This window comes from Chanos chanos, chromosome 2, assembly GCF_902362185.1.
Source record: "Chanos chanos chromosome 2, fChaCha1.1, whole genome shotgun sequence".
Lineage (NCBI taxonomy): Eukaryota > Metazoa > Chordata > Actinopteri > Gonorynchiformes > Chanidae > Chanos > Chanos chanos.
The window spans coordinates 33,214,806-33,227,414 of record NC_044496.1 but is presented as its reverse complement, the minus strand read 5'-3'; positions in this window follow the sequence as shown (position 1 = coordinate 33,227,414).

Genomic DNA, 12,609 nt, shown 5'->3' with positions numbered 1-12,609 from the left:
AGCACCTAACTATGTCTGACAAACTTTGTAATACTGAAGCTCAAGGAACAAAACTTAAGGAAATGAGAGACCACAAAGAATATTTATCATGAATATGAACATAATCTTATAACCAGCTAACTGACTGTGTAAAGTATTAAAAATCAGTGTCATGCACTGGTTTATTAAACTTAGCAAAACCCAGTCTGGTGACAAGTATAAAATAAGTACATGAGTCACATAATACGTTACAAGAGCACCGTTTGACATGCTTTGTTTAGATATTTCTCCTCCAGATATACATAAAAAAGCTTAATTAATAAAAGCTTAATTACCCAACTGTAAGACTTCTTTCCTCAGACTAACTGGGAATTCTACTGTTCATGGTAAGGTCCAGGATTTCTACCACTTTTTGTCACAAAATTGTGGTGGCACCAAGCTTATTAGTACATTCTCACACACCTACTCTCACACTAACAACTATGGACAAGGTAGTATGCCTAACTGCGTTATCTGAATGACTTTGGATCATAAAAGAAAACCAAAGTATCCATAGGAAAGCCACATAAACACAGCAAAAACATGCAAGATCAACACAGAGACACCTGACACAGAAATCAGTTGCCTAGATACTTAGGACTGTCTTTTGAGAGTGGCAAAATCCACCTAGGGCTTCTCTGGCCTGCCATGCACATTAGAAACAATGATACTAAGACGACTGAAAAATAAAATGGCCTACATATAGAGCTCATAACTTCTCAGCAAAGATTCTTCACTGTGATGACGCACAAGATCTTCGGCAGAAATGTCTGCTTTCTTCCTGAAATAATAAACAATTCAATACATTTTTTGGTATTTTTCTGGTCTAGTGCCCCCATGTAACTAAATTTCATAAAACTTGGTATGTGCCCTAGATTATCAATGTCTATCAAGTGTACCAAGTTAGGCATCAATCCAACCAAGCATTGCTGTAATATGCTCACTTGCTGTTTTGAAGTCTTTGCCATTGAAATTCATTGGACAACAAAGACTATATCTTTAGACCTAACATAAATCTTTTGGCACCATATAAACAAACAATCAGAACCACACTGTCACAAGACACCAGTCCATCACAGTGTAGGCAAACTGAACCCCACTCTTAGGACATTCCCATTGCCTGCCATAGAAAACCTGGGGAAGAAAGAATAATACCAGGATGGGTATAGAACAAAATGAAAAACACAGAGAGTTTATAATTTCTCAACTAGGGTCCTTTACTGTGATAACTCACCAGAACTTTCTATAAGATATCCGCAATTCTCTGAAGTAATTGGTATTTTACTACATTTTTACTTTTTTCTGGTATAGCACCCCCGCATGGCCAATTTAATGAAACTCAGTGTGAACTGAGCAATCCCCCTGTGAATGAAGTGGACCAAGTTTGGGATCAATCCATCCAAGCATTGCTGAGATAGGCTCACTTCCTGCTTGGAGCCTTCGCCATCAAAATTCATTGGACGACAGCAGACACACCCTTTGGCCTAGCAAAATTCTTTATACAACTTTTGATAAGGATGGTCTGTAGATGGTGTTTACCAAATTTGGTGGTGATTGGATCAACGGTCTAGGACTAGTTCGCAAAAGTAAGTTTTTGGAAAAAATCAAAATGGCGGACAATCCGATGTGGCAGATGTTCAAGAAATGGATCCATTCTCTTCAGCATGTCCCAGGAAATAAGATGACACAAAGCTCACCACTCTGGGTCACAGGCTTCAAAAGTTATAAGCAAAAATATATTGTGGAGTTTGGCCTGTTGGTGGCGCTAGAGCCAAAGATGGAATGACACCAAATACGGTGACTGGATACCTTTTACTGCCTTCTATGAGGGTGCTAAATTTCATCATGATCCATGAAGGGCTTCCATGCTCTGCCATTGAAAATGACTTATTCCAAGATGGCCGACAAAGAAAATGGCTGACGGCTAGGGGTCATAGTATTCCTGGTAGGGCTTGATACTGTGATTATGCACAAGAAGTTTGGCTGAAATATCTGCTTTTGTCTTGGAGTTATGGGCATTTGAATACCATTTTTTATGTTTGTGTGCTATAGCGCCACCTAGAGGCCAAATGTCATGAAACTTGGTGTGGACCCAGTATGTATGAGGTCAATGAAGTGCACCAAGTTTGGCATCAAACCATTTAAGCGTTACTGAGATATGCTCACTTCCTGTTTGGAGCCTTCGCCATCAAATTCATTGGACGACAGCGACCGAACCCTTTGGCCTAGCAAAATTCTTTACACAACTTTTGGTCAGGATGGTCTGTAGATGATATGTACCGAAATTGGTGGTGATTGGATCAACGGTCTAGGACTAGTTCGCAAAAGTAGGTTTTTGGAAAAATTCAAAATGGCGGAAAATCTAGTTAGGCGGAAATTGACGTCAGTGGGTGCGTTCGACTTGCCATGACCCAAGGATTCAGAAGAATAAAAGATCACGACTCTAGGTCAAGCGGTTCAAAAGTGATGAGCAAATATGTGAAAAAAAACCCTTGATTTCTGGCCTGTTGGTGGCGCTACAGGGATGGATGGAGAGAGCCCAAATTTGGTGCCTGGGTACCTTGGCCTTGTCTCTATCAATGTGCCAAATTTCACAACTTTTTACCATACGGTTCTAGGGGCTGCCATAGACTCGCATTTGACGAAGTATAATAATAATAGTGGAACTTACTAACAGTTACAATAGGGTTCCAGCAGCTTCGCTGCTTGGCCCCTAATAATAATAGTGGAACTTACTAACAGTTACAATAGTGTTCCAGCAGCTTCGCTGCTTGGACCCCTAACAATAGTGGAACTTACTAACAATTACAATAGGGTTCCAGCAGCTTCGCTGCTTGGAACCGTAATAATAATAATAATAGTGGAACTTACTAACAGTTACAATAGGGTTCCAGCAGCTTCGCTGCTTGGCCTCTAATAATAGTGGAACTTACTAACAGTTACAATAGAGTTCCAGCAGCTTCACTGCTTGGACCCCTAATAATAGTGGAACTTACTAACAGCTACAATAGGGTTCCAGTAGCCTCGCTGTTTGGACCCCTAATAATAATAGTAATAATAATAATAATAATAATAATAATAATAATAATAATAATAATAATAATAGTGGAACTTGGTAACAATTACAATAGGGTTCCAGCAGCTTCGCTGCTTGGACCCCTAATAATAATAATAATAATAATAATAATAATAATAATAATAATAGTGAAAAATTCTACCAATAAGAATAGGGTTCCAGCAGCTTCGCTGCTTGGCCCCTAATAATAATAACAGTGGAACTTACTAACAGTTACAATAGGGTTCCAACAGCTTCGCTGCTTGGACCCCTAATAATAATAATAATAATAATAATAATAAAAATAATAGTAGACCTTACTAACAATTACTTCACTGCTTGGACCCCTAATAATAATAATAATAGTGGAACTTACTAACAATTACAATAGGGTTCCAGCAGCCTCGCTGCTTGGACCCCTAATAATAATAATAATAATAATGTAGGGGTCGTCAGATCCGTAAACCATATTACCCATAATTCCCTGTTTGACCGCATGGGTAATCTGTACCCATCTTCTCAGGTTACACTGTAATGGTATTGGTTACAGCAATGGAGCAGATACAGTGATGACGCAATTTTCGCCATAAAACCGCGGAAAATTCCAAACTTCTTTTTTTTTCCACCTCTTTCCAGACCCGCAACTCTGCAACTCAGCGGGTGTCTCTTTTCTTTGCCGAAGAAAAGGACAGCGTAACAAAGAAGTGAGACATTTGTACAACCAAAGTTTAATTTACTTTCTCTCGCGCAGTTGCAACTTTAACTTCTACCGGCTAGTTACACTGTAACGCACAGTATTCGACGGAAGAAAAGGCGGCCGGATCCCTTTTTACTTCTTTAAACGTCGACGAACTAAATCGAGAACCCTTAAAGATCATCGGACGAGTAACGGAGCCCCGAAGATCTTCAAGTGACAAGGAAAGGAACTTCTGCCTGGACCTGCGAATCGCACCGCTCATCAGACTACCAAAGACGCACCTTCGGTCGCCACGCAATGAGCTATTCCAAGTAAGGCTGGCATCTGGGCATACTTTAGTATTAAGATTACATGCAGTTAACGTGAAGGAAGTGTTGTTATTTGAATCCTTTTTGATTTAAATGTACACACTGTATTTCATGTACCATGCGGTTTTTAGCCGTTTGCTATTTTCTTTTGGTCACAACTAAGGAAGGATAGATCTGGCATGCGTTCTCTCTCTCTCTAACTCCCTTTTTCTGATTGCACACCTCCAACATTGGGATTTCGGGCGTAGTTTAGGGTTGAACTGTGGTTTGGGTTTAGGGCCTAGTCAAGACTAAATCTTGATCCTTTGTCCCTCTCCCGTGCACGCGCTCTTGCCACCCATCCCCCCTCTTCATTGGGGCGGAGCAAGAACGCTCACACACGACACTCCTCCACCACGCCTATTCCTAGCTGTGCGCCTGCGCGCAGTTTCTCTCCCTCGCCCCTCCTCCTCTCTCCTGTGCACATGCGCACAGCTTCTCTCCAAAGAACTCCTCCCTCTCTCTTCAGTGTGCAGCTGGGCACACGCCCACATACACGCACGCGCTCTCTCTCTCTTTCTCACTCACACTCACACACACACACACACACACACACACACACACACACTCATCTCTGGTTTAACACTCATTCATTCCTACACTGAATACCTGTACATAGACTCATTACCATTTTGTTACCATTTACCCTTTGATCATTCTATTTGCTGCTGATTATTGATTGTACCATATCAGTATTAGTTTGCCAAGTAGTAGTGATTGTGTTAATAAATAGTATCATTGAAATAAACTGTTGTCCTGTCTGTTTCTGCCACAGTATTCATTGAATGCCAACCTCTGCCATCAAAGCACTCCCAATTACCTTCACCAACCTGGTTGTTCATGAGTGTTATGGATTTAGTAGTGTAATTGTAATACATTAGTACTGCAATACTCTCTAAGACCGTAGCACAGTGTTACAGCTAGCTTATCCCATTAATCTTGGTTGTTTAATTAATAAAATATTGAACACCCAAATTAATGGTTAATAAATTTTATGAGACTGATTTATTAATCCTATCACACCTACATCTTTTGGTGTCTCTGTGTTAGGACTGCAATTGCACCTACAATAATAATAATAATAAATATAGCTGCAAGCAGCAATGGCGGGGCCAAGCAGCTGAGCGCCAGCAGGTAGAGGACCCAGGCCCAGTCCTGAAGCTCTCCCCATTAGGTTCCCCGGAAGTCGGGGAAGAGCGCTGGCAACCCTGGGGCCTTGAGCTTAGCTCCAGGGACCGAGTCTCACTGGTGGAAGCTTCCCTGGGGCCTGGAGCTCAGCCAGGGCCTGGAGTATTCCATTTACTGTGATGATGCACAAGTAGTTTGGCTGAAATATCTGCTTTTGTCTAGGAGTTATGGGTATTCGAATACAATGTTTTATGTTTGTGTGCTATAGCGCCACCATGAGGCCAAATGTCATGAAACTTGGTGGGGCCCCAGTACTCTTCATGGCAATGAACTGCACCAAGTTTGGGATCAATCCATGCAAGCTTTGCTGAGATATGCTCACTTCCTGTTTGGAGCCTTCGCCATCAAAATTCATTGGACGACAGCGGACGTACCCTTTGGCCTAGCAAAATTCTTTATACAACTTTTGGTCAGGATTGTCTGGAGATGGTGTTTACCAAATTTGGTGGTGATTGGATCAACGGTCTAGGACTAGTTCGCAAAAGTAGGTTTTTGGAAAAATTCAAAATGGCGGACAATCCAATATGGCAGATTTTCAAGAAATGGATGCATTCTCTTCAGCATGACCCAGGAAATAAGATGACACAAAGCTCACCACTCTAGCTCACAAGGTTCAAAAGTTATAAGCAAAAATATATTTTACAGTTTGGCCTGTTGGTGGCGCTAGAGCCAATGATAGAATGACACCAAATTCGGTGACTGGATACCTTTTACTGTGCTCTATGATGGTGCCAAATTTCATCATGATCCATGAAGGGCTTCTATGATCTGCCATTGAAGATGACTTATTCCAAGATGGCCGACAAAGAAAATGGCTGACGGCTAGGGGTCATAGTATTCCTGGTAGGGCTTGATACTGTGATGATGCGCAAGAAGTTTGGCTGAAATATCTGCTTTTATCTTGGAGTTATGGGCATTTGAATGCAATTTTTCATGTTTGTGTGCTATAGCGCCACCAAGAGGCCAAATGTCATGAAACTTGGTGGGGCCCCAGTATGTATCATGTCAATGAAGTGTACCAAGTTTGGCATCAATCCATCCAAGTATTGCTGAGATATGCTCACTGCCTATTTGGAGCCTTTGCCATCTCATACATTGGGCGACAGCGATCGCACCCTTTGGCCTAGCAAAATTCTTTACACAACTTTGATCAGGATGGTCTGTAGATGATGTCTACCAAATTTGGTGGTGATTGGATCAACGGTCTAGGACTAGTTCGCAAAAGTAGGTTTTTGGAAAAATTCAAAATGACGGAAAATCTAGTTAGGCGGAAATTGACGCCAATGGGTGCGTTCGACTCGCCATGACCCAAGGATTCAGGAGAGAAACAGATCACGACTCTAGGTCAAGCGGTTCAAAAGTGACAAGCAAATATGTGCAAAAAAACCCCTTGATTTTTGGCCTGTTGGTGGCGCTACAGGGATGGATGGAGAGAGCCCAAATTTGGTGCCTGGATACTTTGGCCTTGTCTCTATCAATGTGCCAAATTTCACAACTTTTTACCATACGGTTCTAGGGGCTGCCATAGACTCGCATGTGACGAAGTATAATAATAATAATAGTGGAACTTACTAACAGTTACAATAGGGTTCCAGCAGCTTCGCTGCTTGGACCCCTAATAATAATAATAATAATAATAATAATAATAATAATAATAATAATAATAATAAATATAGCGGCAAGCAGCAATGCCGGGGCCAAGCAGCTGAGCGCCAGCAGGTAGAGGACTGATCAGAAGAAGCCCTGAAGAAGACAGCAGTCCATCAGAGCTTGAGCAGACATCCTTTGGTGGGACTTTGCGGGAAGCAGGGACCCGGGCCCGGTCCAGAAGCTCTCCCCATTAGGTTCCCTGGAAGTCGGGGAAGAGTGCTGGCATCCCTGAGGCCTGGAGGTTAACTCCAGGGACTGAGGCCCCAAGGGGGAAGCGTCCCTGGGGCCTGGAGCTCAGCCAGGGCCTGGAGTATTCCGTTTAAGGCTTGATACTGTGATGATGCACAAGAAGTTTGGCTGAAATATCTGCTTTTCTCTCGGAGTTATGGGTATTTCAATTCAAAGTTTTATGTTTGTGTGCTATAGTGCCACCATGTGGCCAAATGTCATGAAACTTGGTGGGGCCCCAGTATTCTTCATGGCAATAAATTGCACCGAGTTTGGCATCAATCCATCCAAGCGTTGCTGAGACCTTGGCTTAGTCTCTATCAATGTGCCAAATTTCACAACATTTTACCATACGGTTCTAGGGGCTGCCATAGACTCGCATGTGACGAAGTATAATAATAATAGTGGAACTGACCAACAGTTACAATAGGGTTCCAGCAGCTTCGCTGCTTGGACCCCTAATAATAGTGGAACTTACTAACAATTACAATAGGGTTCCAGCAGCTTCGCTGCTTGGACCCCTAATAATAATACTAATAGTGGAACTTACTAACAATTACAATAGGGTTCCAGCAGGTTCGCTGCTTGGACCCCTAATAATAATAGTGGAATCTACTAACAATTACAATAGGGTTCCAGCAGCTTTGCTGCTTGGACCCCTAAATATAGCTGCAAGCAGCAATGCCGGGGCCAAGCCGCTCATAGGCACCATGTAGACAAGCAGTCAGAACCACCCTGGAACAAGACATCAGTCCATCACAGCATGAGCTCACTGACCCCCACTCTTAGAGCTTTAGCAGATGCCAAGTAAATCCACATAGCACTGTGATGGCCTGCCATCGAAAACCAGGGGAAAAAAGGATAATACCAAGATGGCTGTAGAACAAAATGGACAACACAGAGGGTTCATAATTTCATAATTTCATTTTTAATGTGATAACTCACAAGAATTTTCCATGAAATATCTGATTTTCTCTGAAGTAATTGGTATTTTACTATATTTTTACTTTTTTTCTGCTATAGCGCCCCCCATGTGACCAAATTTTGTGAGGCCAAGTGGGTTCTTAGTAATCCCCCTGGCAATGACGTGGACCAAGTTTGGCATCAATCCAACCAAGCATTGCTGAGAGAAACTCACTTCCTGTTTTAGATGCCACGCCATCAAAGTTCATCGGACAACAGTGGCCATATCCTTTGGCCTAGCAAAATTCTTTATACAACTTTTGGTCAGGATGGTCTGTAGATGTTGTGTACCAAATTTGGTGGAGACTGGATCTATGGTCTAGGACTAGTTCGCAAAAATAGGCTTTTGGAAAAATTCATCAGCCTGCGCAGTCTCTCTCCTTCTCTTCTCTCCTTTTATGTGCACCTGCGTACAGACTCTCCCTCGCTCCTCCTTTTGCAGCTGCGCACATAAACGCACACGCGCACATTTTCACTCACTCACTCACTCACACACACACACACACACACACACGCACAAACACACACACTTCCTCCCACTCTAACAGTTATCTACTCATATACTCATTTAATTCTACACTGTAAACTGGCATATGGTCTCACTACCTCTTATTCATTTGTACCTTGATGATTCTATTGCTGCTGATTATTGATTATACCTTATCAGTATTAAAAGGCACAGTAATAAGTAGTGCTGATTATTTTAATAAATTGTGTCTTTGAAATAAACTGTGCCTTGTCTGTTCTTGTCACAATAATCACTGAGTGCCATCCTCTGCCAATAAAGTACTCCCATTGCATTCAACAACCTAGTTATTTCATGAGTATTACATACTTAGTAGTAGTTGTAATATATCGATGGTGCAGTACCCGCTAAGGCTGTAACATAGTGTTCTAGCTGGTTTGTTTCATTAAGGTTAGTGGTTAATTATAAGAAATTAAACACCAATTACTAATGATTAATAATTTTATGAGACTGATTTATTGACCTTTTGCACCTACAGCTGCATAAGCAAATAGTTTCTGTTCTAGTAGACTCTGTAGAATATACAAAGTACTATTTCACCTAATAGATACATCTTGTTGTAGTGTTTTTTTTTTAGGCTGGCCCTATTGTTGCTGAATACTTTGGAGTCTGGGGTATGCTAACGGGGAATGTTTAAAATGACCGAAAATCCGTCTCCCTGCAGCTATTTTATCAGAGATGCTGGAATGTATGTGCCATACAGGGTAGGCTGGGTAAATCCGCATCCTTCATGGCCTTTGCCATGTTCTTAGTGTTATCGCTCAGAATATCGTGTACTCGAACTCCAGATGTTACTTGTAAAACTAATTGATGTGACGTTGTCCTTTAAAATGCTGTCAATATGTGTATACACTGTTTGGTATAACCGCGGCAGGCATACATCCGTCAAATATTTACGCCCTGGAAGGATATAGCGTGGATCCAAGTAGGTAATAAGTTGTCAGAACCCTTCATCTTCCACTACAGAAAGAGGCCGCTGATCAAGGCCAATGAATTCCATTATCTTGGCTGATATTTCTTTTGACTTCTTACTGTCTGTCAGGAAAAACAGGGGACTCAGTAGCAGACTCGCTGATGAAAGAATAAGATGTTTATTGGGCCAGGCAGAAGTCTTTCAGTAACACTTGGCAGAAAGCGGAATCCAAAAAACAAGCAGAGGTCGTACCACAGAACAGTCAGAGGGAGGCAAACAATCCAAAACGGTAGACAAAGGCAAAATCCAGAGACAGGCAAAAGGGTCAAAAACAGGTACAGGGCAAAGCAGGCAGGCAGAAGAGGCAAAATCCAACAGGCAAAAATAGTCAAAAAACAGGCAGAGGTCAAACACAGAAGGCAATCAGAATATGAAAAGGCTGGTACGACACACTGGGGAAAGTGGTACGAACTGACAAACAAAGGGTAGAACTGGCAGGGTTTAAATAGACAGACTAATTACAACCACAACGAGAGACAGGTGAGCACAATGACACAATAAGTGAGGGGCGGGGCCAGAGCACATGGAAAACCAAAATAAACAAAAGCACATGACAAAACCAAAAACAAATGACAGCTAACACCAGACATGACCAGCAGGGGCGCAACAGAAAATAGTTCATGCAGGAACCCTGACACTGTCGCTGCTACAGGGTTCCTGCCGTTTAAATGTCTCACTAACTGATAACTGTGTGAGCTACGACTGAGTTGCTAAACGGCTAGCTTGCTTTACTGACTTAGCACTGGCTTGCCTTTCATACTCGCCATATTTTTTGACTTGGCGAATTCTCAAATGTCTAATGAGGTTTGTGGTATTAAAACGTTGTTGTTGTGTTCCACCACAAGGGATTTCTGCTTCACACACATTGCATACAGCGATTTTATTGTTCTTTCCAGACACCCTGTAGAACTGCCAAACTGGTGAAGCCATTTTAGCGATCTTCTTTTGCCATACACAAAGAAATGTCTCACGTATTTTGTGTCATCTGATCAGCTCTTTTGATCGGCCTTTATAGAGAGCTCCGGTCAAACTATTTAGAATGAATATCGGCCAATAATGATCGGCAGCCAATCGATTGGAGTATCCCTAATTTACACTGTTTATTGCACCCTGTTGTATTTTCAAGCTTATTATGCATGGCTCAGGAAACTTAAAAAGAAAAGCAAAACAAAAACAAACAAACAAACAAACAAACAAACAATGGGAAAAGTCTCATCTTTGCCAAACTATCAGCAAAGTACGTGCAGCCTCTAGGACACTTCAGATAGTGTATTAGTATATATATAGTGTATTGGAGGGAAAACAGTAAGGTGCATTTTGAGAATCATTCACATTCCTAAAATTAACATAATCCAAACCTCCATTTACTCACTCACTCACTCACTCACTCACTCACTATCTAAGCCACTTCTCTTAATTAGGGTCGCGGGGGTTGCTGGAGCCTATCCCAGCACTCATAGGGCGAAAGGCGAGGAAACGTCTTGAACAGGCCACCAGGCCATCGCAGGGCAACCTCCACCTTCATCTTGCTGCGTGTGTGTGTGTGTGTGTGTGTGTGTGTGCGTGTGCGTATGCATGCGTGCGTGTGTCTGACAGTGTTGTCTGAGTCACTGGAAATGTTTTCACAGTCTTTTCATTCTACACCAGCTGCACTGAGGAACTAACACACAGATGTATTTCAGAAAAGTGTCTGTCCCACTATAGCCGTAAGGAGCAGAGGATCAGTGTAACCTCTTGTTTAGTGGAGCTACAGACTGTAGAACCCCAGCTCACCTTTTATTAGACACAGAGCGCTTGTTGTAATTACTCAGATGAGTGCCTTGAGCTGATCTGGTCTAGTTTATGAGCTTTGACACAACTCTAGGACAACTGCATGATCTTAGACAATGCATTAACAAGCCGGTGGAGGAACAGGCTTTGTCTCATTTATTTTCCACTTTTTCACAAAACGAGAAAGACAGAAAAAGAGAAGTTGTGCAAATACAGAGGAAGAAAACTATGGAGACCAAGAATAACAAATATAAAATGACTTATTACAGCTCATTATAGACACTCAGTGTTAGCCAATGCAGAGAAATGTAGTTGTTTTCCAGCACATTAAAGGTACAAGGAGACTCACTCTTTTACCTTTTGACTCTGTTCCAATAGAAACAGGATAGAGACTGGATTGTGCCATGCCAAAATAGCCCTATCAAAACCATTCATATATCATGAGTTGCGATGTAGTGTGTGTTTCTAACTAATCAGTTTTTGTTCTTTTTTTTCATTACATGAAACATGTGGGCTGGGCAGTAAAGATTCCACGAGCTTGTTTTGTTCTAACAGGGGATTTTTAATATGTGTGTTTTTTTATTGTGAATGTTAGGTATTCTATGTGATTGCCTCTGTTTTTTTACAAATAGACATTTACAGTAGTGTCATGTTCTATTTTTTTCCAATTCTTTTTCCAAATTCCTGCTGAGCTAGAGAAAGTGTTGGAAATATATAAGTTCTAGTGGATGGTTCTTTCAAACTGGTCATGAGGAACTGTGCCCTTTTTTTTTTTTTTTTTTACAAAACAGAATTTTAAACAAAACAGGACTGAATGAACACAGTGCCTCTTGGAAAACATTTTCTAAAATGCTTTTACAAACTTGAAACCTGCTCCCACCAGTCCAATATCTGGGTTCTCTTCTATTTAAAATTGAAGGAAAGGAAGTATTTTGACACACCCTCAGACATTATGGACAATGGTTAGAGGAGTAGCAAGAGAGAGTGAAAATCGCTATTATCACAACAGTGATAATACAGGTAAATTTGCCATATGTATACACAGTGCCATACATTTGTGTAAAATGTTTCAGTTTTCAGATAAATGTTTGAAATGGTTCAGCAATGGCTCTGTGTCTCTGTGTCACTGACATCTCTCTGGAATTTCAGAGCTCACTGGTTTTCAAACAATCCTTAAGAGTTTATGAGCTGTGT